This window comes from Dromaius novaehollandiae, chromosome 16 (genome assembly GCF_036370855.1).
Source record: "Dromaius novaehollandiae isolate bDroNov1 chromosome 16, bDroNov1.hap1, whole genome shotgun sequence".
Classification (NCBI taxonomy): Eukaryota; Metazoa; Chordata; class Aves; order Casuariiformes; family Dromaiidae; genus Dromaius; species Dromaius novaehollandiae.
The window spans coordinates 19,597,692-19,621,792 of NC_088113.1; the positions used below are offsets into that span (position 1 = coordinate 19,597,692).

General features: G+C 53.0%; 1 protein-coding gene across 1 annotated transcript in view; it reads right to left on the reverse strand.

Moving 5' to 3' along the window:
* Positions 1 to 24,101, reverse strand: part of MYT1 (myelin transcription factor 1) — a 72,232-nt gene that overhangs the window by 46,443 nt on the left and 1,688 nt on the right. The gene's annotated exons all lie outside the window — the stretch shown is intronic.

A 24,101-nucleotide genomic window follows, 5' to 3' on the forward strand; every position in this document is an offset into this window, starting at 1 on the left:
TCAGCTTGGGCCTTAGTGGGAGAACGAGAGCGGTGGTGGTGCCTGCCAGTCGCAAAGGGGCTAAAGGAGGGTTGGGGAGTTAAGGCTCCCAGGGGCAGAGCTGCTCCGGGCGTGAGGGAGAGCAGGAGGAGAGGAGCCCCTGTCCGGCACAGCCGAGGGCATCCTCCGTGGGGCACAGGGGCATCATCTCACCAGCACGGGAACGGGCTGCCCTCAGTATCCATCGGCAACAGCAGAATGTTTTGCTAACACAGCGCGGACCCGTGGAATGACGTATCTGCGTGTCCGACTCAAAGGAAGGCTGGAGGCAGCCGTGCTTTACATCACTCTGTGATGTCCACACCGCCCTTCTCTACCTAAAGGTCTGCAGATGTTCCAGAGCTAGAAGAAACTCCCCTCATCTGAGCACTGTTTCTGCCCCCACTGCTAACCTGGTCTCTGACCTTGGAAGAGATACTTTGCCTCACTTATTTAATGGCAAATTGAGATCAGGCCGGGGGGAAGAAAAAAGAAATAAGCACTATGACTTAAACACTTAGAAGCGCCAGTTATTAGTAGACTTAGGAAATAAACTGGATCTGTGGGAAACACAAAATGCTACAAGTGGCTTCTCAGCACATGTCTTTCACCTAGTACAACATCAGGTGTGGATTCAACGGGCTGACACTGGCCCTGCCACAAACTGCAAGCCTGTGCCAGTTCACGCAGGCGGAGAACATGCCCCGACGTGGGACCCGCCACGCGCGGTGTTAGGCAGCTTCCCCTTCCCCGCGCTGAGTTACCGCCGGTGGCAAGGAGATCAGAAGTGTGTGCCCCAAAGCCCCCAACGTCACAGCTCACCTTGGCCAACCGTTGTCGCTTTGGGCAACGCGGCCACAAGCCTTCCCTTGAATCTTTAATTGTGGTTCCCTGTGGCACTGAGCGCTGCGTAATTTACTGCCTTGTTCTCCAAGCCTTGCTCCATTCATCTCCTACCACCAGCGCGGAGGGAAGAGGAGAGCATCCCCCAGAAGGAGTCACGTGAGGGAGCTCCGCTTTCCGTTCACGTTCGCTCATCTCAGGCTGCTCGTAGCTGGGAGAAGCACTCACAGCCACAGGTTTCATTTCTACTGCTGTAACAGGCTCCCGTGCTTCCTCGCCGTGATATTTCTGTCGCTTGGCTAATTTCAAAGATCTCTGAGGCAGGGAGAACTCTCACACCTTGAATAAAACCCATGGATGGCAGGTGCTTTCAGCGATTGGTAAGGAAGGCTTGATGAGCTTGTAGGACACCAGCCTAACACCTTCGGATTTGCTCTGCTGCAAAGCACCTTCCAGGAAGATGCGCAGCAAATAACTAGGGAAGTTATTTCTTCCCTGCCTGTGTCTGTTCTTTACGTGTGATACGTTAAGGAATAAGCAGTATATCCCACAGTGCTCTTGTGAGCGTGAGTACATTGAAAGACGAGGATAATTAGATCCTACGATGACATATAGTCCAAGTTAGTACCCAAGACAGATGACCGTGAAAGTCACCTTCATGCTATTTGTCCTAAAATAGAACCATTCTGAAGCCAGGAGGGCAGTCTGAGACACTTTTCTAGGTTTCACTTCAGAAATACCCGTGTTGGAGACTGCAACCCAAAGAAGACTGCCCGAAGAACTGTGTTCTTTGGTTGGGAGCCACGGGAAAGGCATGGGGCTTGGGAATTAAATCCAAGAGCTGCTGAAACATTAGTCTGCTTTGGAGAAGCTATGAGGAACAGGAACAGGGAAACACAGATGGCCAGGCAGATGATGAAAAACGAAGCAAAGCATGGGAAAGAAGCTAGAGAGGGACAGAGGAAAGAACAGAAAAAACATCAAATAACAAGAAAAAAAAAGATATTTCTATAGTGCCTACATAGGACATCGTGGCCTGCCTGCTTAGCTAAAGGGAGATGTTTCCTTGAACAGCCTTTCCCCCAGCAGTAGAAAGCCACATTTTGGAGTAAAAGCATCTTCCGTGGGAGGCAGTGGTGGGTGGAGGAGGGAGTGGGCTTAAATTACAGAAACGATGGTTTGCGGATGCAAAATAACTGCAGATCCTAAAGATAGCTCGGAAGGTTTTTGAAAGATTGAGAGGTCATGAGATTCAACGCCGAGGAGGAAAAAAATAGCTGAATACACACACTTATCCTTTTTGAGCGTGTTTCACTCACGTATCTAAGTCGTAGGCTACGAGTGACCTCTGGAAGCTGATGGGGTAAATCCGGCTGTGAGGTGCGAGCGTGGCCCCCGTTAAGCGCTGCAGAAGCCCATCCCCATCTCCTCGCATCTCCGGCCATGCCGTGCCCAAGGCGGGGACGGGGTTGCGTTGGCATGACGGACCCAGGCTGGAGGCACATGCTGGCTCCTCGCCCATCCCTTCCTCTGCCCAGCCTGGTCCGGGCAGCTGGGACAGCGCTGTCAACACCTGCATCAGGTTTCCTTTACTCCGTGCTGCTGAAATGCGTCTGCTCCCCAGGGAGGATCAGCTTGCACCCTCTAGCCATGCCCCTGCCACCTTGCCTCGGACCCCGGCTTCAGCAGAAGCACGGCTCACCTGGGAGCTGTGAAGGACACTTCTAACCTCTGCCTAGACTACCCAGGAGGAGACACAGGATATTGCCTAAAACCCAAGTTTTCGTCCATAGGAACTAGGCCCCCGATGGGCGTTTTGTGTTGTGCAAAATCCTGGCATGGAAAAGCAAGTTCTGCAGAATTTTGGGGTCATCCTTATCAGCTCCAAACAAGAAGGTCAGGAAACTTTGGAGAGAACCCACATGCAATTTGGACTGTTAATCAAGTACCAAAGACACCCTGCAGACTCACGTGTGCTTTGCTTTCCATTTTCAAGGAGGAAAAAAAGCATTCATTTGCCAGGAAAAACCCTAAGACCCTCCAAACAATGGCAAAAAGCTCCTCAAAAAAGAACTCCCCAAAGCCTCATATGAAACTTTGAAGTGAAGGAGGTGAAGGAAAAATTAAAAAAAAGAAAAAAAACAGCACCCAAAGCTCTAGGAGGAGGGTGTCCTCACTGCACTGGCCACAGCAGCGGTGTCAGGAAAAGCCCAGCTCGCTTGCTGCCAGCTGCCTCCAAAAGCAGAACCACCGTGTCTGGCAAAGGTTACATTTGCTATAGCAAAGGCACAGGGTAAAAAAGTCCTTGGAGAAAAGATGGGGAAAAGACTTCATTTTCTCATAAGATGCATCACTGCATATTCAAACTGAAAGACCAGAAGAAAAACACATCAATCTTCATTTGCTCCCCGAAGTGCAACAAAAGAGAAAAGAAGAAGGTAAGATTTTTCTTATCTCTGTTCAGGCCCATTTTTCACGGCGAAGGTAAGCCCTGCGCGAACAAGGCAGCATCACGCTGCGAACACGCTGGGTCCTTGGGCTGAGCTGCTCCGCTTCCCTGCTGGAGCACCGGCTCGGTTCTTGGAGCAATTACCGGGGCAGAGCCAGTGACCGGAAGGTGAATTTGGGACTCCATCTTTCAAGTGAATCCAAACATTCCCTGGGAGGGAAGCCTAGGAAATGACGGGGCTCAGCTTTGTGCTTTAGGAGGTGAAACAGAGCCCACTTTTTCTCGTGCACGTGAAACAGCGATGCCAGCATGGGCAGCAGGGGACATGAAGTGGTGCCTCCTACCCACCTACAGCCATTGCTTGCATCCGTCTTTCCTAAGCTGCAAAAGCCCAGCCAACTGCTAGATAACCTGCACACATGATGCCCGACGCAGCGTATCGCCCACGCGTACTGCTCTCCGCGCCCAGTGCCCACCCAAGGCACAGGAGTGCAATCCAAACCAAGGGAAAGCCAAACCCTTGCACCGAAGCAGCAGCCTGCACGGTCCTTCGTGGGAGGGAAATGCACAGCCTCAGGCAGCCTCTAAAAGATCCTGGCTCTTTCGCCAGGACTGGAAAGAAAAGGGAGTTTTTTACTTCATCAATCGGTGCTTGGATGTCTCTGCAGACTTCCCTGCAACTTTGTGCAGAAGGCGCGGGGGCATGGGGTGGAGCAGCTCCAGCGTCGCTCAGGGTAGGCAGCCGGACACCTTCCTGCCTTTGCAGCCTCTATGCACACGTGCACTCTGTGCTTGCGCCCAGGCAGCACGCGCTATAAAGGCAAGAAGTTCTCAGTAGTAGCTCTATGGTAGCAAACAGAGTGGTGCAGGGCTCCTTTTTTTCCTCCCCTTGAAAACCCTCGAGTTACTAATTCCCCTTCCCAATATTTCTAAGAGAAGTAGTGTAAAATGCTGATTAAGAGGCTTGCTACAAAGAAAAGCACCAGAGACTCTGCCAGCTGCCCTTCGTGGCCAGGGGAAAGTTTCTCCACGCGTCCAGCCAGCCGCTATGTGGGGAGCACCGATGGCCAGAATTTGTTTTCCCGTGCGGCTGCAAAGCCACGGTGCAGCGAGGGCTTTTCCTTCCTGCAGGCAAAATGAGCGAGTCTTTCATCTTTGACCTAAGGCTTCGGTCCCTCGGACACCAGCTGCACCGCTGAACCCCGTTATACAGCCACCAGGACTTGGCGCAACGAAATCCAGCCTGAAATGCGCCTAATTGCCCCGTGCTCCTGCTTAATCCTTCCACGCAGAGAACACGGATTTCCTTGAACTGATACACTGCGCGAGCACGTACCAGTTTAGCCTTCGAGCACGCGGGAGTGTGACAGCTATGCGTCAGGGTGCTTTTTTCAAGGGAGATAAATTAAAACCTCCATAAGGATCAAAATACCCTGAAAAGGCAAATCCAGGCTACTGGAGTAATTCTTCTCCACTCCTGTCTGATACCATGAATGTTGGTTTAACCCGCTCTCAGGGCACGGCAATACCACATATTCAACGCAATTACCGCTGTTTACTGCGGCATGGCTATGTTCAGTGCTTCAAATTCAGCTTCCCAAACATGCATTTAATTTCAGATTTAATACCGGATGTTAATTGTATATTGCACAGTAAACGACTGATCATTAAAACATATTAATTGAGGTTTAACAGCTGTGTAATAGATATTACATCTCATACTTATCAGCAAATATGATTTAATAATCAATTAGAACGGGATGTATGGATGGGAAACGCAGCAGGTCTAGCTAGCTTGCTGGTAAGTCTTTGTTTTTTATTTGTTCATCTAAAGATACTTTTCCTTAGTGGATTTGGAAAGGAGCTTCGCTGCTTGCTGAGGAGACGTTGAGCTTTCATGCTCTCACACAGAAACCTTACCTAGACACCCCCAGAGAGTTTATAATCCCTGTGAAAGAACGAGACATGGGAGCCACAGACCATTCCCATTCTGCAGAGCCCAGGCCAAGCCCCAGCAAACCCGTCCTGCGGCTACATCGACACCAAGCATCAGCTGCAGAGCAGGCACAGGCCCTGTGCTGGGCTCCACGGCTGTTCAGGCGAGACCCAACAGCTCATCACACTTGTGAGCTGCATTTCTGATCCCCCTGGCCCAGTGAAGACACAGTACCGGCTTCACCCACTGTGCTACCAAACCACCAGCTCATGCACTGCGACATCGAAGCCCATGAAACCTGTGCTGCACACTCTGATCTTTTATTTTCCCCTTACCCAAAGGAAAGGGAGGTTTGTGACTTCGGGAGGGTCAGGTCTCTTCAGTGCTCTCACTGTTGAATGGATGCAGCCGGCAAAGCCTGCGTTGCCAACCAACGAAGCAACCAGCCCGCCGTGAGCACGGCTCGGAGGTGTTTACTGCCAACGGCCGAGTATATCGCAGCCTCGCTCCGCAGGCACCGGCAGGACGGAGGAGAGGGAAGGGAACGCAGGGAAAGGGAAGGGACAGGTCGTTGCTAGCCCGGTGCCACTGTTTCTCCGGCTCTGCCCTCCATTCGGATACGCTTTCTGTAGGTGCTCAGCACAAAGCAGGGGCTCAGGCAGGCCTCTGGGCCCATCCCCGTTGCCTCTGGTGCCATCTCAGCTCTGCTGGGTTGTGGGAGAAGGTTGCTGCCTCCACACTTCACACCCTCGCACATCCCCGTGAGCCAAAATTACTTGTACCCAAAGTTAAACCTCCGGGTGGAAGCGGTGGCTGAGGGCAGACGTGGAGCATCTCCAGCTGCGCCTGCCACCTCCAGCTCCCCCTTCTCCCTCTCTGCCCAGTAGCTCCTACGCCGAGCTGCGAAGTGCTTCAGGGCAAGACCAGGATTTTGTTCCGTTTCCGTATCCGTATCCGATCCGGCTCACCAGGAGCCGAAGCCCTGAGCGCACCTGCGTGCCAAACGAGCACGCGAGGCTGCAGCCGCTGCTCATTAACGGCAGCGTTCACGCTCCGGTGTTCACGGCCAGTTAATAACACTTCTTAATAAAGCCTTTTTTCTTCTGCAGAGTGACAGGAGCACATGAAAAAAATGCTTAAAATAAAGCACTTTTCACCTTCCACCCTGGTGGTTTTATCACTTGTGTATTCTTCCAGAGAGGAGAAGAGCTGCACGCACACAGTAGCACCACTGGTTTTCTGCAGTTTCTTAACCCCGTCGGAAAGAATAAAGCGTGAACGAGCTTCAGCCTCCCACCTCCCCCCGGCTCCTCGGGTTGCGGCTGTCAAAACGCAGAGCCGCTCTGCACCCGGAGAGCGCGGCCCCGAGAGCAGGGAAGAGGGAAGCAGTGGGGTTTCCCACCGGAGCACGGGAGCTCTCAGGCGGAGCGAGCGGTGCCAGCCCGGCCTCCAAGGCTGCTCCCACTCACGCAGCGCTCGAGCCAGGCTCTGAGGCTACAGACGGGGCTGCGTTCAGCTGCTGTCGCCGAAATAGCCTGCGTTGCTCTGCCTCTGCTTAGAGAAGTTTCCCAGGAAAGCCCAGATACCTTTGCTGGTGTCAGAAGACAGGGCCAAGCAAACAGTGCTGTGGATGGGAAGTGAATTGAAGGGATGGGAACGCTACGCACCGATCCCTTGGGCTTTGCAAGGTGCAGGGCAACAGCAGGGAGGCTGTAGGAGCTGCGAGCTGATGATGACCCCATCCGAGAGACGGGCTAGGCCCAAGCCACGGGCATCTCTGCCTGCTGCTTTTACTCTGGGAACCACCAAGAGTTGGCCAAGCATCTTTCTTCCTACTGCAACAGCAGGAACTTCCTACGAGCCCGGAGATAAATTCCTCTCCAAACATAGCCTGAACACCAAACAAGCACTGGCTTTTCACTCCCAAACAGCGACCGCCAGCCTCCCTCTGCTGCCAGGCTCACCCGCCGCACAGCCCCTTCCCGCAGCCGGCTTTGTCTCCAGCGTCCTTTTGTGCGCGGAGGGAGCCCTGCTCGGCGAAGCCGGTGTGTTTGTGCCTCGTGCGCGGGGGAACAGGCGCATAACACGTCAGGCGTGCAGAAGAGCATCCCCAAGAAGCAAGGAACAGGATGTTGCTTCTTTATTCTTGCACGTTTCCTTCATTATTTTGTTCTAATTTGACTTTCCTGGTACCTTCTCTATTCAATAAAAGCCAAATGCAAACTGCATCCCTTAATCTCCGCAACAGCAGCTCACTGCTGAGAAAATAATATAGATGTAACTTCCAGCATCACACACTTTCTTTTCCATTTATATGCAAATGCCGACCTTTCACCCAAGCTGTCTCAAAGAAGTATTTCCTTAAAAATGCAAATAGCATGTTGCAAGCAGTTACTCTGGCTGAGTCTTTTTTATATTATTATTATTATTTCTTTTAACCTTACCAGCACTGTAAAAAACAACTGCTAAACTGCACTCCGGTAATAATTACTTTTCATACCAGATCAAAAGCTTCCGTGGAGCCAATGTGTCGAAACACCAGCAGGAGAATTCATTGCAGATAGATTTTTAGAGACAATTTTGGATAAGCGTGTCTTAGGCAAGCGGGAAGGAAGCAACTCCAAGAGGCGTTGCTGCCGGGAAGAGTGATCCGATGGCTTAGGGTAAAGTTACATTTTTTGCACATGCAGCTGACATATATAAGCCCTTAGGAAGCAGTTTTTGATGTGGACCTGGCCCTGGGTTTTTGCTGCACTTCTCAGTGGCAGGTTTGTAAGTGCTTCATATTTGGGGAAACTGAGGCATCACACAGGGACCCAAAATGACCTGAACTGCACTGCAGACGTGGCGGAAAATGACCTTCCTGTCACAGCAAGGTTACATGGGATGAGCAAAGCCAGCAGAAGGGGGTCACGGCAGCAAGTCCCACAGCACCGACCCACCGTGGCCGGTGTCCGACAAGGACGTCCCTCTCGCCTGAGGTGGTCTCTGAAGACGTGAGAAGACCTCACGTGTGCATGCCATGTGCCTGTGCTGTGCCAGGGGCCCTGGTGCCATGTTAGGACTTCTGGGGCTAAAGGCAGAGGAGCAGCAAGAATGGTGGAGGAAGGGGTGGGGAAGGAGGGGACGAGGCAGCCAGAAAGAGAAGATGCATTCAGCGGGGCAAAGCCAGAGAGGAGAATTTCAGCCCCAAGACCCCCCCAGCCCAGCTTTGTTCTCTCCCAGCCACTGAGGAAGGTGAACTCTGGGGACATCAAGGCTGGTGCAACTTACACCTCCTCCCGCCCAGCACGGCTGTGATCCCAAGGCAGCAGCCAGCCCTTGGCTTTCACCTCCACCCGGCTGGGGGACGGGTGCTCATGCCGGGACACGTGGCTCGCAAGCCAGACGAGTGAGCCTGCCCTGGCACGAGCAGCAAGCCAAGGGGCTGAAAGGAGGGATCAGCTCCCTTTTCAACCTATACGGTGTTTCCTGTTTCGCATGGCATTTTTAAATGGTCTGTTCCCACACAGGGAGTCACTCCCAGCATGGACAGACATCGGGCAGCTCGAGTCAGACACATGGACCCAGCGCTGGTATTTGACACCACCTGCCAAAGCCATTCCATCATGAATATGGAAATCAAGGGAGAAGAGAAAGAAAGAGCCTAAGCATCGTGCTTGTGAATGGGGACACAAGGATACATGCTAACGGAAAGCCAAACATACAAAGCAAAGGTGATAAATGAGGTTCTCTGCATCTAGAAATAGCAAGTGAGAAAAGCCAGGTCTCCTGGGACAGGGCAAGGGGTCATTAGCCAAGTACCTTTCTCCAAGTGGCAAATACACCTTTCCTCAATCTGCAGGGAAAGAGTGGAAGGAATAGGCTACGTATGGACTGATCCTTCCTCTCCCATCTTTCTGTGCTGTTGTTTTAGCTGAGAACAACTGTTAAGTTTCTCCTGGCCTTCAAAGCACTGGAGATGCCCCAATTCTAACTGTCACAGCCCAAGTGAACTTGAATCTGCTTCAGGACCTTACCCTTGGCCCACTGGTTTCTGAGCAAGAGCACAAAGCTGCAAAAAATCCCTTTGCTGCTGCTGCCTGAATTTGGCCCATGGCTCATGCCCCGAGACGGGGCACAGGCATCCGAGCGACACAGAGCAGCTGAACCTTTTGGTCCAAAGACCCACGTAAATCTCCTAGGCAGCACCAGGTTGGTGCCACAAATCGCATTTGCTTGAGCGGGTGGTTTTCTGTGCCGAGGGTTTCCGTTGCACGAGACACCACAGCAGGTGAAGGAGAGGTTGCCTTTAAGGCGGCCGACGAGCCAGGGAACAGGCTGTTAGCACCGCTGACGCAAAGTTCGATGACTAAGTGGGCTAATTCCCAACTGCCAGCTTGTCTTTATGATATTAAGCTTTTCCTCTCTTCTATCATATGAGAAGTGAAAACTTGACACATAAGCGTGTGTCACAGGGAGGCAAATAGACAGAAGCAATAAGGCATAAAAGGAGGTGAGGTCATCGTGGAATAAGAAGTCCCTTGGGGCAACGCACAGCACTGCTCAGCGCCCAGTGACGCTCAGCCTTGGAAGGGCAACGTCTCCCGACGGCAGCCCCCCGCGCGGTGCTGGACCTCCGCCGGCTCGGGCTCGCGGGCACCCGCCTGGGACGAAGCCCCATTCTCCAGCCTTCCCGGGCAGCTCGGCCACGGGCGCTCGCGGGGTGCCGCGCCGCCTGACATGAAACGAGTCTATTAAGCTGACCGCGTTTACGGCTGTGGGAGCAGACAGCATTCAAATACCTCTAATAAAAAGGTCGCCCCCGAAGCGGCGCGCCGATCTGCCAGCCGCGACGTCGTGGCCCGCCAGGATCATCGCACGCCGAATGGCGCTTCTGCTGCATGCCGCTTACTCAGAAACACGGAGCATCATCAAATATGTTAACTTTATAGCCCTGCTGGCACTGTTCGAGCGCTCCTGCAGACCCCGTATAATTGAAATTAAATAGAGGCAACTAATACCTTTCTGCCTTCCCTATTAGGCTGCACGGGAGCCGACGCTTGCTGCTAAGCACGAAGCAGGATAACATGCTACAGGAGGGGGGACGACGGCGATAGTCCGGTGCCCTGCCAGTGGCAGCACCCCCAGCGCAGCTTCCAGTCTCCATCCCGGCCCCAGGCGCTGCGATCATGACGGCCGCATCCAGAGCCACTCGCACAGGCTCAGCCTTCAGCCCCAGCATCGGTTTTGCCATGACGTCCATCTCCAGCCCGGCCTGGAGTGGGAAACCTGAGGCCTGGGTAAGCAGCACCCACCATGTTCAAGGGATTGGGGAGAAAAACAGGAAAAATGCAAGTCCCTGGAAGGGCCCTGTCTGATATGGTGAGCCAGACCGATCTCCTGTCCCCCAACGCCTCCGGAGGGCACTTCAACATTGCCCCACGACCTTCCCAGGAAGGACCATGCCAAGACCTGTCCGGTCCCATCTTCTCCTCAACAAGGTCAGAAGACGCACAGAAGCCACAGGAGGTTTGTGCAAACTCCTCTCCCGAGCCCCTCCAGCCGGTGGAGATCAGCTCGTGCCCCACAACTTGAAAGCCCCTATCTCATGCAAGCCCCTTTTCCCAGCCCTTCTCCTCATGACAAGATCTTCTCGTTATCCTCAGAAACATGCTGTTTGGAGGCGGGAGAGCTGGCGGGCCAGCCCGTGAGCACCGCAGGGACGGCGGGGACCTGCCACAGCTGCTTTGCCGTTTCGGCAGCGACCTGCCTCCCCGCCAGCCGGAAAGTCTCTCCTTGACAGAAGGAAGTCGAAAGTTTCTAGGGGGAAGTGCGAGAGGAGCTGACAACTCCCCGCACTCCTCCGAGACACTGCGGGCAAAGTTAGCTGTTTAGGCTGTCATTTTTTTTTAAAGTAACAACATAGCTCCCAGGCACTCTTTACCAGAGCAGCTCTCTCTAGGAGGCTATTAATCCTCCCCTGTCACTTATGTTCTTGGAGAGAGCATTTCTCTGGGCAAAAGCAGCTAGTTGCTCACTGACTAATTACATCAAAATATTGAGGGCAACAAACAAACCTTTAACTCCGCTTGCCAGAAGCTTGTTAGATGCAAAGCTTCAAATTCGTGGAGGAGGAATAGATGCATCAGCAGGAGAAGCTGGGACTCCAGACTCGCTCCCGACTGTGAGGAGCGGGGCTGCTCCGTCACGTTTCAGAGGCATGAACTTTCTTCCTCTCTGGTTTCTGCAGAACCACTTCAGTGGAGCTAATTTTGCCCAAGCTAACTTTACCCAGAATTTTGCCCTAACTGCTCCTGCTGAAGCCAGGCAGCTCCTCTCAAAATCCCCCACTAAACTGCCACTGCGTTTCAAGGGCGTTTTCTCTGACTTGCAAGGCATAACCTCATCTTGGCTGCCTAAGCAAAACAACCAGGGAGAGGCAGGTTTGCCCAGAGTCATGGACTTACTCGCATGAAAATTCAAGCCAGAAGGTCAATGGCAAAGGAGAGGCTCTGGTGACACAGCAGCAAATACGAGGGCCAGCGCACAGGGCCCGCGATGTCAAAGGCTGTAGCCTTGTTCACAGTTTCCTGCAGTGCTATTCACGTACTTTGACATCTTTGTTTATTCCAGCTGTGCACAGAAGCAGGCTCCCCTTTGGGCACCACTTTGCAAACTAGATCTTTTCCTTCCCCAAAACTTTCACCTGGCTTTCAGCCAAAGTTTGGGTTTTTACTTCATATCCACTCCATCACCCCATTTTACCCATACAGCCTAGACAATCTTAACTGCTTCTTTTAGCTTAGCTAAACATATATCTCTTCCTTTATAAAGTAATGCTTCCAATCCCCAACATTTTTGCTGCTCTTTTCCGAGTTCTCAATCTATTGACATATTTCCCGTAACATGCGAAAGACAGACAGGTAGCAGCACGTTGGGAGGTTTCTCATGAAGCAAGCTCATTGCCAGAGCTTTCCTAGAGTCTGGACACATTTTCGGACACGTTCATAGAAACGGTCCTGGCCCCAGAGAAGCGTCAGTCTCTGACACCTCTGAAAACAGGCTCTGGTGTGCAAATGCCTGAATTTTTGTTTTAATTCCCTCCCGTTGCCTCCCAAAGGCAAGAGGCAGGGGACGCCTGCCTGTGCGGGCTGCGGGGAGCTGCGAGCGGCTGCGGAGGCTGACCTAGCTCTCCGCCTCCCTCCACGGCAAGCCAGCAGCTCCAGCGTCACCTCCGCCCCCTTCCTCCCAGCGCAAGTCCGTCTCTCCTCTCCGGCTGTCACGAGTCTGCATCTCACCAGTGCAGACCATCCCCGAGTTACGCCAGGGACCCAGAATAGGATGCGCGAGCGCCTAAAGAGGAAAGCCCAAGTCTACATTTAGCTGCTGAACTTGACGTTCTTCCAAGGCGATTTGGATACCCGAGCCCTGAAACGAGTGACTCAAATGCAAGCAGTGGCTTTGGCCCAAAGCTCCCCATCTCTAGGCTGAAGAGAGCCAGGAGCAGGAAAAAGATGACAAACTCGGGTTTGGGAGCATCCAGGGCCGCACAAGCTAATCAGAGCCAGCTGAGGAGGAGGTTTCTGTGCGCTACGGAGGTGTTTCTACACACAGGTAATTTGGTACCCAGCACAAGACTTAACAAGCCGTACCTGGGGATCCCAGGGACAAGCAAAAGGCAGAGTTATTCAACCTCAAATTGCCTGGTTTGAGGGATTGTTTAAAAACGTGCTCCGAGTGTCACCTATGGATTTTGCCAGCAATACCTTCGTTTTTAAATACTGTATATATAAAAGCTCCCCCATGGACATCTCTTATACCTTATAATAATATTCACCAGGGGATCCTCCTAATGCGGGGTTTGAATTTGTTTCTGTTGAATACACCTGACTCCTTCGCTCACAGAGAGCATTCAGGTAAATACGCCTGCGAGTTGCTGCTCAAAAAGACATTTACAGCTCCCCGCTTTTGTTCCCAGCATCGATCAGAAAGGTTCAGTTGTGCCCACGACTTCCACAAAAGGAGCAGGGGCCTGACTTGCAGATGTTGTCCTAAGAAAAGCTCCTTGATTGCCAAATGGTTTCGAGCAAAGGAACGAAACAGAAGAAACCTGAGTCCCTACTGCAGTTTATATTTAATTAGAGCACAGGCAGCTTATGCAGCAGTTTCGGAAACATATTGTCTTACAGCATATTGGATATTTGTATCTTAACAGCTCGACATTGATTTCTTTTATGTAAAGGAAGAGGGGGAAGAGAACTGCATGCCCTAAGTTGTGTTAGCTCCAAAGAGACGCCTGCACTGCTTGGGCTAATGTTTAGAGTAATCAAAGGCGTGAACTCATGTATTATGTATGGGAATGAGAGTTTTCAGTCTTCTGCAAAAAGGAATCTCCAACGTTTGGTATTTTGTTAGCATGCTGGCACCATATGGCTCTCCCCTGCTGATATTCTTTCACACCAGAACTTTATGTTCAGATGCTTTAGTTAATATTTTACCCAGCAAGCATAAACAAGATGCAAAGATTGCAGTCGACAGCAACCTTCTCTTAAACCATACACCCATGTTAATAATGAAGGATGCTTTCAGCGAGTAGTTTACTGAACACATGCCTGGCTCCCCCCCCCACCCCCCCTTAGGGGTCCAGGCTGGGCCAGTTACTTTGTCTGCATTTGCATCAAACAAAACACAAGCAGCAAACCCAAGACGGCCGTTTTCACTCCCTTCCTCTGGCCGGACAATAGCAGCACGGGATGCGTTCAGGTGCTGCATACATACGATCTATATTTATACACAATTTAAGGTTGAGTCTCTCCTTGCTTTTCATCCAAGCTAGCTTTTATCTCAGGACGGCAGAATCGCCCCATCTCCGCTACGGAGGTCGAGGCGGCGTTCACCAGAAGGTGCAAAGCCCCTCGCAGGGGCACGCACGCGGCTGGCACCGCAACACCGCCCAGCAATCAGACAGTCCCGCAAACGCGGCTTGCAGAGGTTGCAAGTTTTATAGCGAGTCCCGGCCCACCCCGGTGACACCCCTCGGGGAGGTTCCCGCACGGCTGCTGCGCTGTTTGGGGCGCACGACCGGGCTCCCCCCCAGCACCATGGTAGCACGCAGACGATGAGGCAAATTTGGGGTGAAGCCCCCGGCACGTACCCTTCAGCCAGGCAAAGCTCACGGCGTGCTGCGAAGTTTCCCCTCAAGAGTTAACGCTAAATTGTCTGAGCGATACTAATGGTTTTGAGCGTCCAGCTTGACGGACTTCACCAATATCGCGATCCCTCCCTGCCCCATTTTGGGCACACGGAACCACTTTGGAAAAGCGCAGCTTAGAGATTTGGCTCTAAATGTTACATTTAGATTCTTCCTTCCCTCCTCCCCCCCCCCCACCCCATAATATTCTTTTTATTCTGTAATATTCTTAAAACAAATAGGACCTAACAGATGTCTTTCAGCCTGCACTCTTATTAATGAGAATATTGGAAGAATGGAAATCAGGTCACAAATGTTTAATACTTTGTTTAAAAAGTCTTCAGCTTCTTTAAAGAGTTCCACTAATCCCAACATGACAGATGTACAAGGCAGTTTTGCTTGGGGCAGATTAAAATTCTCGCTCTGATTTGCTCTTTCATTCGGTCTGATTAAAATAACATTGCAATTTTTTTAATGTGCTGACTTCAAAATAAAATAATAAAAGAAAGAATAAAAAGTGACCAGTAAAGGCCAGTGTGATCACAATAAAACCAAATTTATTGTTGTTAGGATAAAAAGACAACACAAAAGGAAATGGGGGTCAGAGCCCATACCCAGGTTAGTACTGAAGCCTTCTGTTAAAGATAAAAGGGGGACCTTTTCAAACTATGTTTTTCCATTTGAAAGTGTTTATTAATCTATTCTCTCTGAAGCAAAAAGTTCAAATGAAAGACAAAGATCAAAAGTATTTTAATTCAGGTGAAAATTATATTTTTAAGTCTTTTTTTTTTTTTTTTTTTTTAGCTAAACCAAAATGGAAAGTGGAGTATTACAGAGATGTGTCACTTCGCTATTCTGTTGTAAAATCCTGGCACTTGCTGGAAGGCATCCAGCTGCTCAGACGAGGTGATCTCAGCCTCTTGAGCTGCACCTTTCCTCCACAAAACCGTGCCTGGCAGCTCGCCGTGTGCTTTCCTGACATCCTCTCGTACCAGACCCGCTCTCCTTCCAGGCCCTTTCCTAGACAAGCCTTTGCAGCTAACTTCATTTACGTGCTGGTACAAAGCGCACAGGGCCTCTGAGTCACGTACGGGAGCGCGGATCGCAATCGATGCACCAGGACGCTCTAATCGCATCAGCGGAGAAGCAGGTATCCAGGCCGAGGCCCTGGCCGTGCTCACAGCCCGCCTATTCCCCGCAGCCCGTCACAGCCGTCTGCAAATGAACCAGCTCCCGCAGCCAGCTGCCTCCAAACCCTCCCGCGTCTGCCCAAAAGCGGCCACGGCTCCCCTGCAAGGGCCCTCGAGGCCAGTTTCACAGAGGCGCTTCCTCCCCAACGGCTCTCAACTCTCATACAGAGGCTTTTCTCTAAAAAACAACCAGTAATATCTGAAATACAGTCCCCAGAAGGGCAAACTCCAGGTCCACCTGCCTAAAAGGACTAGATTTCACACTGAAGTCCTATTAGTCTGAACCCTTCTGGCCCAGAAATCTTCTCTGCCCCATCATCCCCAGCTGGGGAACAGCAGCAAGGCCTCATAACACAGGTGTTAATAGTGTCAACGATAGAAAACTGCTAGTTTTGTGTTCCAAATGTAGCCACATTCCCTTAAAACTCCAGTTCATACCTGCTATAAGAGTCCACAGAAAATGCAAAATACTTCAAGTTTCCAGGAAGTCAGCCCACCCAGGTAATTTCTGGAGTTCAACACAGGTTGTTGACTATCTCCAGATTTTCACAGGCCAAAAACAACCTTCCCCCAGCCAAAGATGCTGTGGCAAAGCAGCTACTTGAGAACTTCACAGATCCCCCTCTCCGTGTGACATCCTGAGGCACTGCTGCTGTCACGTGCTTGGAAAGCTGGAGAAAACTGGATGGGGAGGATACTCTAGAAAGCTCCTCTTCATTTGCTGTGTCTCAGGCCTGTCCCACAGGGCCAAGTCACAGTGCAGCAAATTCGGAGGTCTACAAGGACAAACACGGTGCCTTCAGAAGTCTGGACTACAACCAGTTACAAGCAGACCCACTTCTACGGACTTACCTACCAAGGGGGGAAGTTTCCCCAAATATATATACAGTAAGCACTCCTCTCCTCGTCAAAAATAAATCAGGCAGTTGGGGGACAGGGGGGGAGAAGGTGCAATAGGTTTTCTTTCCACATCTGGAAAAAAAATAGAAGGGATGCCATGGCACTTGCTTTATGGCATTATTGGTGACCTGGCTCCCAGAGTCAGTGAGCAGAAATCTCATGTAAAGTCACTTCATCTAGGAGCAAGGTGGTTTGGGGGTTTTCTCCCACCCCAGAAACTTATCTCAGTGTGTGCTTATCATCACGCTTCTTTATTCACACCACAATCTCCCTTTTTAAGGACTGGGTGGCAGCTGAAGTTTCTGCTTGGCATAGGTAAACCGCCTCCAAATTGATACGGAGTATTTTAAGATACGACGTTTCACACAAGCCAGCTTTAAGGATGTCAGAGAGGGAGGCCAGCAGGCATCGGGGGACTCTGCATGACGCGTCCAAGGGATACCAGCATCCATGTGTACGCGACGGACTTGTTCTTTGCAGAACCCACCAAAACCCACAAGGAAGGTGCAACAGCAGGGTAGGAAGGGGGAGGTTTCCCGTCAGGGGTTTCTGCCCTGTCAGACCTCTACAGACACCTGGGAACTGAGGATGGGCCGGAGTTACTGCCAGCCCCTTTCAGACAGCAGCTATAGGTCTGCCTCTCACAGACGCAGACAAACCTGGGGCCTGCGGCCCACCTCAGCCACCCTCCTGGGGCTCAGCGGCCTTGCCTGCACAGCCAGAGGGTAAACAGCATTTGCACAACAGATAACTGCAGGAGGGATTTCAGAGGTGAGGAAAAGTAACGCAAGGTGGGTATTCCCAGCTCCCTAGGTTTGCGGTGTGGATCCTCTGCCTTCAGCTCCATGTACGAGAAAGGGAAATGGCTATAAAGCGATGGAGGAAGATGCCCTTTGTCATTAGAGGAAGAGGTCTAGCAATCAAGCTGCACAGTTTATGGCCATAAAAATAAGTCCTTCCCATTTACAAACTACCACACACATGCAAAGGGAAGGGGAGACCAGGTCCCACCCCCACGTTGCCATTAAACTCCAGCGTGTCTGACTTCCCAGCGGTAACGCGATGCCTCCCCCACTCTCCCTCCCCTTCCCACGGCTGATTTCATGTCTTCTGGGAAGCCCAGCCCAGCCGCGGCGATTTCCCCCGCACGCTCCGGGCCTTACTGTAAACCCGCTGCTTCCCCCTCCTTGCTCTGCCGGGGGGCAGAGGGTCCCCCCAAACTTTCCAGTGAGGAGATGCAAGTGCTCCTTGCAAAATAAGTTCCCTCGAGGATGCAAAAGGAGGATGTGTCCTTGCCATGTAGGGAGATAGGGACCATTCTGCATTGCACCTATAGATTTGGGGGATTCGGGAATATAAGCTCTCCTCCATCCCCCAAGCCCCAACGCGGTTCCGCTTTGGGGTTTGGGGAGGGGGGCTGTAATAATCCTGAGCCCCAGAAGCGGTGTAATTCAGCTCGTTTAGGGTGCATTGCTTCCCCCTCCTCCTCCTCCTCCCCCCACCCCCCAAGATCAAAAAGACAAGGAGACTCCCATCCCCAGCCAGGAGCCAAGTTTGGAAGCGACACCCCGAACCCGAGTCTTACAGGGGAAAGGGGCGGGGGGGTGTTTTAAAAATGTCTGCTAAAATGGCAGCTGCTCTGACGCCGAGCTACGTCTCGCAAACTCGGCCCTGCCCTCCTCGCCGGATTGCCGGGAAACGGGGCCGATCCGCTCCCAGCGCCGGTCCCGCCGGGGGAAGCGGCCGGGCTGGGCGCCGGCAGAGCCGCGATTCCTGCCCCCTCCCCGGGGCTCTCGGGGTGCGGGGGGGGCTCAGAAGCACAGCGGGGTGCGGAGGACATGGGCTTTGCCCACGCTGCTCCGGAGCAGCCGGCGCGCCCGGGAAAGGGACAATTCGCGAGCGATGGGGGCTGGCTCTAAGCGTCGGGAGCCCCCAAGCCGGCAGCCCCCGGGGGGCTCTGAACTGCGGAGGGTTTTTTGCAAACCCCTCGCACTTGGCGCGGAGGCACTTTGCACCCGCTCCGCGCTTTCCCTGGGGGAGCCCCGGCCCCCGCAGCTCGGCCCTGCGCAGCCTGGCCCGCGCTCCGCCGCTTTGCTCCGTGGAAGCCCCGAGCCGAGGGGGGCTCGGCCCAGCTGCGTTATTCACCGGCGTCGCGACCCCCCCAGCCCCCGACTTGAAGGCACCTGGGCCCGCTGTGCTCCCCGTTTCCCCCCTCCCGCCCCACATCCCGGCCTGGGGCTAGGCTTAACCAACACAGCCAGCTTCAGAAAACAGAAGTGGGGGGAGACACACGCCCCCCCCCCCGACCCCCGGGCTGGTCCCCCCCCCCGCTTTTGGGACAAGGAGGAGCCCAGCGGGCAGAGGGCTGGGAGGGGGCCGCGCACCGAGGCTGCACAGCTGCGAGAGTGGCACCGCCAAGGAGAGGTCTGGGCTCGCCTGGGGGGTTTCTCCCCGCTTCCAGCCCCGGGGTTTGGCCAAGGAGGGGCGGGGGGGGGGGGACACACCCGTCCCGAAGCCACCAATGCCACCTTTCTCACTGACTCTGGGCACCGCCTGCCCCCCCTGCGCCGGGCCGAGCCCCAGCCTGGGGACCCCCCCTTGCAGGGACCTGCGGGCAGGGTGATGGGGCTGCATTTTTGCCCCCCCCCCGAGGGCTGCGACCCCCGGGGACCCTGCTCGGCGGTGCCGGCAAGGGACAGGAGGGCTCTGCCGGCACAGACGCCTCCGGACAGGGCTTTTCCCCGACGGGACCCCCGAGCGTTTGCTGCCCCGCTCAGCGCTGCCCGGCCCACGGCGGCCGCGCCCCCCCGGCGCCGGCACCCTCGCCCCTCCGCACCGCGACCCGGGCCGGACCCGACAGCCGCTCCGGTGCCTCCCGCCCGGGGACACGGACGAGCAGCTAACGAACCGCTCCGGGACCGAGGGGCGCCTCACGCCCGCTTTTAGCAGAGGCATAAACCCAACTTCCTGGAGTTTTCCTACGCTTCTCGCCTTTGTTCCCTCGGATCGTTACAAACTTTGGAAAAAATAATAATAAAACCGAGATAAGTTATCCTCAGCCTTCTCGAGGCAGGAGAAAGAGAAGGAAGGGGAGAAGGCAGGCAGCTTTGTGAGAGAAAGAGTTCAAGGAAACAAGTTCCTCCGTGCAAGCCCGGATTTCTCGGGCAGCAGGCGATGGTTTGTGCTTTGCAACATGCGCCTGCTCCAATCTGCGCCGCTCGGGAACAATAAACAGGATCATACAAAGAAGTGGAAAGGCGGCATCTTTGCTTCTGGTTTCTATGACAGCATCAGAGACAAACCAACTATAAACTCTAATTCCTGGATTCCTCCTCCCCCCCCCCCCAGCCCCCTTTTGTCTGCCATTAATTAAAGTGGCCATATGGAAAAGGCTGATAATAACAGCAGATGAGCCAACGAGAGGGAGGGAAAGGGAAGAAGAAAATAACTAAAAGTAGCGGCAGAGCCATGGCGAGGGTTTTGCTTGGCCTTTTCGCGCTTGCGGGAAGCCGCTGCTCGGGGAGAGGGGGCTCGACAGCAGCCGTGGAGAGCAGAGCGCCGGGCACCGCTCGCCGCCGGCCCCCGCACTTCTGCGGGGCTGCGGTTGTCCCGCAAAACGCGGCCCAGGCGGGGCCGGGGAGCGGGGAGCAGCCTGCGCCCCCCGCCCGGGCACGGCGCAGCCCCCGCTCCGCAGGGGCACAGCCATGGCCCGTGCCCCCCCGCCCCCCCCCCGGGGGCTGTGGCCCCGCGGAGCATCCCCCCTGCCCGCCGGCAAACTGCCCCCCAAACTCCCACCTAACTCTCCGGGGTCAACGGCAGCGCGGACATTTTCCCGAGCATCAACCCCCCTTCTCGTCCCTCCCCCTTCCCCCCAATTTACCCACAAAACAAAACTTTGCCGATATCGATAAAGAGATTAGCCAAGCAAAGCCTCTTCCGAGCCAGCTAAAAATAAGACCCCGCAGATTTCTGTCACGGTCAATGTAGAGAGAGAGCCACAAACATGGCACACTTCCCTTGCTCCTCGCTACTATAAATAGAGAAGTCTAAAGTAGTCAATAAAGGGGGCGGGGGGGGGGGGAGAGGAAAAAGTCCCTCTGAACACGGCGGGCAACTTGGCCGAGCAACGCGAGCCCGCAGCAGCCGTGCCCCTGCCTGGGAAACACTCACGGAAAGAAAAACTACCCGCGCTGCGGAGCGAGGAGATTCAAAGCTCGTTAAAGATTCAAGAGTAAGAAAATTGCCGGCTTGAGATACTGGCCTGTAGCTCTTGCGGGAGGGGCGGGGGGGGGCCGCGGGATCAGCACCTCCGAGAGCTCCGCGCCCGCGGAGGCGGCGGCGGCACCAAACTCTTCCCCGGCTCCCGGCGCGTCTTCCGCTAGCAGCGCGCACGCTTTCCTCCAGAGCAACATCCACCGATCCCTAGGTGCACAAACCCAGCAACCATCCTCTTCCAGAAATATTCAGAAAGTTTCCCGGCTGAATGCGATGTTGTGCTTGCCTTTTTTTTTTTTCCTCCTCCTCCTCTCCTCCTTCCTCGTCTTATTCAACCTCTTTTCAGTCAGAAGCATAACATGTCCACTAGCATCTCGCAGCGAGCGAGAGAGCGAGCGAGCAAAGATGGACCTAGGAACATGATGATCATCATAAAATCCCCTCGGTTCTCCAGTGCAATTTTCAAAACAACAACCCAGCCTTCATGCTCTAAAGGCGAAAAGCCTGCGTCTGTTTACATCAACCGTGTGCTCCGAAAGCCTTTTCCCTCTGTCTCAATCCGAGGGAGGGGAAAAAAAGAAAAAGAAAAAAGGAAAAAAAGAAAAGAAAAGAAAAAAGCCAGCATTATCTGCCTTTGTCAGCGAAAGAACATAATATTGACTTACCTTTCCCCACAGCTATTGTCTGCCCCTTTGCAAAATGACATCACGGAAACCAATCATGAAATTTGCATGGGGGAGGTTGTGGGGGGAGAGTTCTTGGAGGGCAGCCCACTTCCCTACACCAGTAACACGCGTGTAAGACGGGTTGTTGGTTTCAATTAAATATCTGATACTCCTTAGTGTGTGAACTCTTAAGCCTGCTAAAGGCAATGTCTCATTTACTTAATGACCGCTCTCATTAATGGAAATGGCACAGAGGGGGCTTGCTGCGCCTTCCCTTTGTAAATACACTACCCATGAACCCTTGGGGTTGCAATATATCTGTTTACTCTCTGAGGTGAAATAAATTTACAGTATAGCATCAAAAAGAGAGAGAGAGATGGAGCTGCTGACTTGAGTGCACGGAGAGTTGGGGCTCTCCCAGCGCCGGCAGCCCCTCTCGCCTCGCACTCCCCCCTCCCCCAGACCCAGCAGAAGGTGCGTGATTTTGCCGGAGCTGATTCATAATTAATATGCGCAAGGCTCAGGGCTCCTTTGATGGCAGGAACACAAAAGGACGGCGAGTGCTACAACCGCCGTGCCATCCCCCCCGCGCATCCCAACGCGTGGTACAGCCCAATAATTCCTAATAGCAGCAAGCAGCGAGTGACAGATGCCCTGGGTTAGCACAGCTCCAGCGAAAGTACTTTACAATATTTATTGGTGGTTAGGAAGATGACCTATCACCATAAAGAACAGACTGCGAAATTTATCGCCTCTATGAACCTGGAAGTATTGCATATTAGCTGATATGCATATTCAAAAGCGAGTGGTTAAAAGGTGTATAAATATTTTTTTTTCTCCCCTTAAAAATAAATGACACAACATATTCCCAGCAGACATCGCCTCACCCCAGGAAGGATGGATCGCGTCTCAGATGGTTACATCTTTGGCTTTGTGATGGGAAAGAGGATAAGTCTTTAAAGAACACGATGACTAAAATAGTTTGAGGAGTGTTTCTAAGTGGGGAAAAGTGCATGTTCTTCCATTACGCGTATTTTTCTCCCGGAAAGAACTGTACTTTCCGGGAGCTAGCACCATCTTTCCAAGAAAGAAGCGTTTGCAAGGAAATCTGGCCACCCTGGGAAGAGGAAGCCCTCGCCGGGCTGGAGGAAGGCTCTGGGGAGAGCCCCCCGGCACGGCGCGGCATTAGCGCATCCCCCCCGCCAGACGGGAGCATTAGCACTTTGACTGCAACTTTTCGGAAATGGTGGGGAAAACACAGGCGTGTTGCAGCTGCGGGGGGCAAGGGGGGGGAGTCCTTCTTTCTGCCCAGCACGTTTTCTGCACCCCCATGCCGTCCCCAGCACCACCGAGAAGATTAAGACTTTACTGTCATCTTAATGAAGATTTTCGAAAACATGCGTGAGCTCACAAATGGGCTGAAACCCCGGGAGCCTTCGGAGATGCTGGAGACAATGCCCGGCCGGGAAGGTTGAATCCTGCCGGGGACGAGCTCTCCTGCCTCCGCCTTTGTGACACTCCACCCCGGAGCTGCCCAGCCCTTGGTCCCAGCAGAGTCACGGGCACCCAAACTGCCCCCCTGTCCGAGTCGAAATCGCCCTAACCAAGTTATGTCCAGGCAGGAAGAGGTAAAACCCCGCACATTGATCAAAGTTTCAGCCCAGGCATGTTACCAGCAAGACCAGGACCTGGCCACACACCTTCCTGGCAGTTCAGCCTTCAGCGAGTGCGAGATGCAACCCCGTCCCGCCCACAGACCATTGCAGGAGAAGCTGATTTTATTCCTAATTTGCATTACATTTCGGGAGGGTGACAAATACTAATTTTAGGCTGTTGAAGTTGATTTGGAGATTCTTACAATGCCCATTTCCATGGTCTGCAAGCCTAGTGTGCTCCTAAACCAGCAACATAAAGGACGCATTCAGTGGAGAGTACTCCTGAAAAGCCGTTTTCTATCTCCTTTGGACACACCACGAAGACGGGGATATTTTACATCCTAAACCTTTGGCATTCAGAAATTCTATTAAACTCTTATCTGCAGGCAGCAGGCCTGGTGCTACACTGCATCTCCATTGTTCTGCACCCGCGATAGAATCAAAGGGAGGGATGGGAGGTTCAGCTCCTCTCTGCTAACAAAGCTGCTTGGTGCTCTCCACCGCTATTTCATTTAGATATGTAATACTAAAACTTGAGAAACAAAAGCACAATGGATAGGATAGAAAGCAGGAGGGAAGCATGTTTACTTGCTTGTATTTCCCCATACATATGAGTACACACACTGCATATATAGGTATATGCACACAGAAACATACCCATATCTAAATATTAGCACAGACTGTTTTTATTGTTGTGTTTATTAGCACACGATGCGCCTAGGAGCCCCTAAGGCATATCAGGCTGACAGCTTTGATACCAAGTTCGGGGTAGGAAGAGGGTGCCTGGCTTTTCTTTGTTTCCAAACTCGCCAGATTTCACCTCCTCTTGCTCCCCTCAAAGCCTCCCGAAACAGTGAAACAAACAGCATCTTCCTCGGAGTTTCTACTTATCACCACGAAGTTTGGAAGCGAGTAGGCACCTCTTTCACAGCCACAAGCTCTCCCCCTACCCCCTGAAACCCCCCACGCCAGCAACCGCTCAAGCCCTTCCAGGGGAGAAGCCCAGAGAGGCGAATATAGGCGAAACGCTCGGTTTCCGAGAGGGAGGCAGAGCCCGG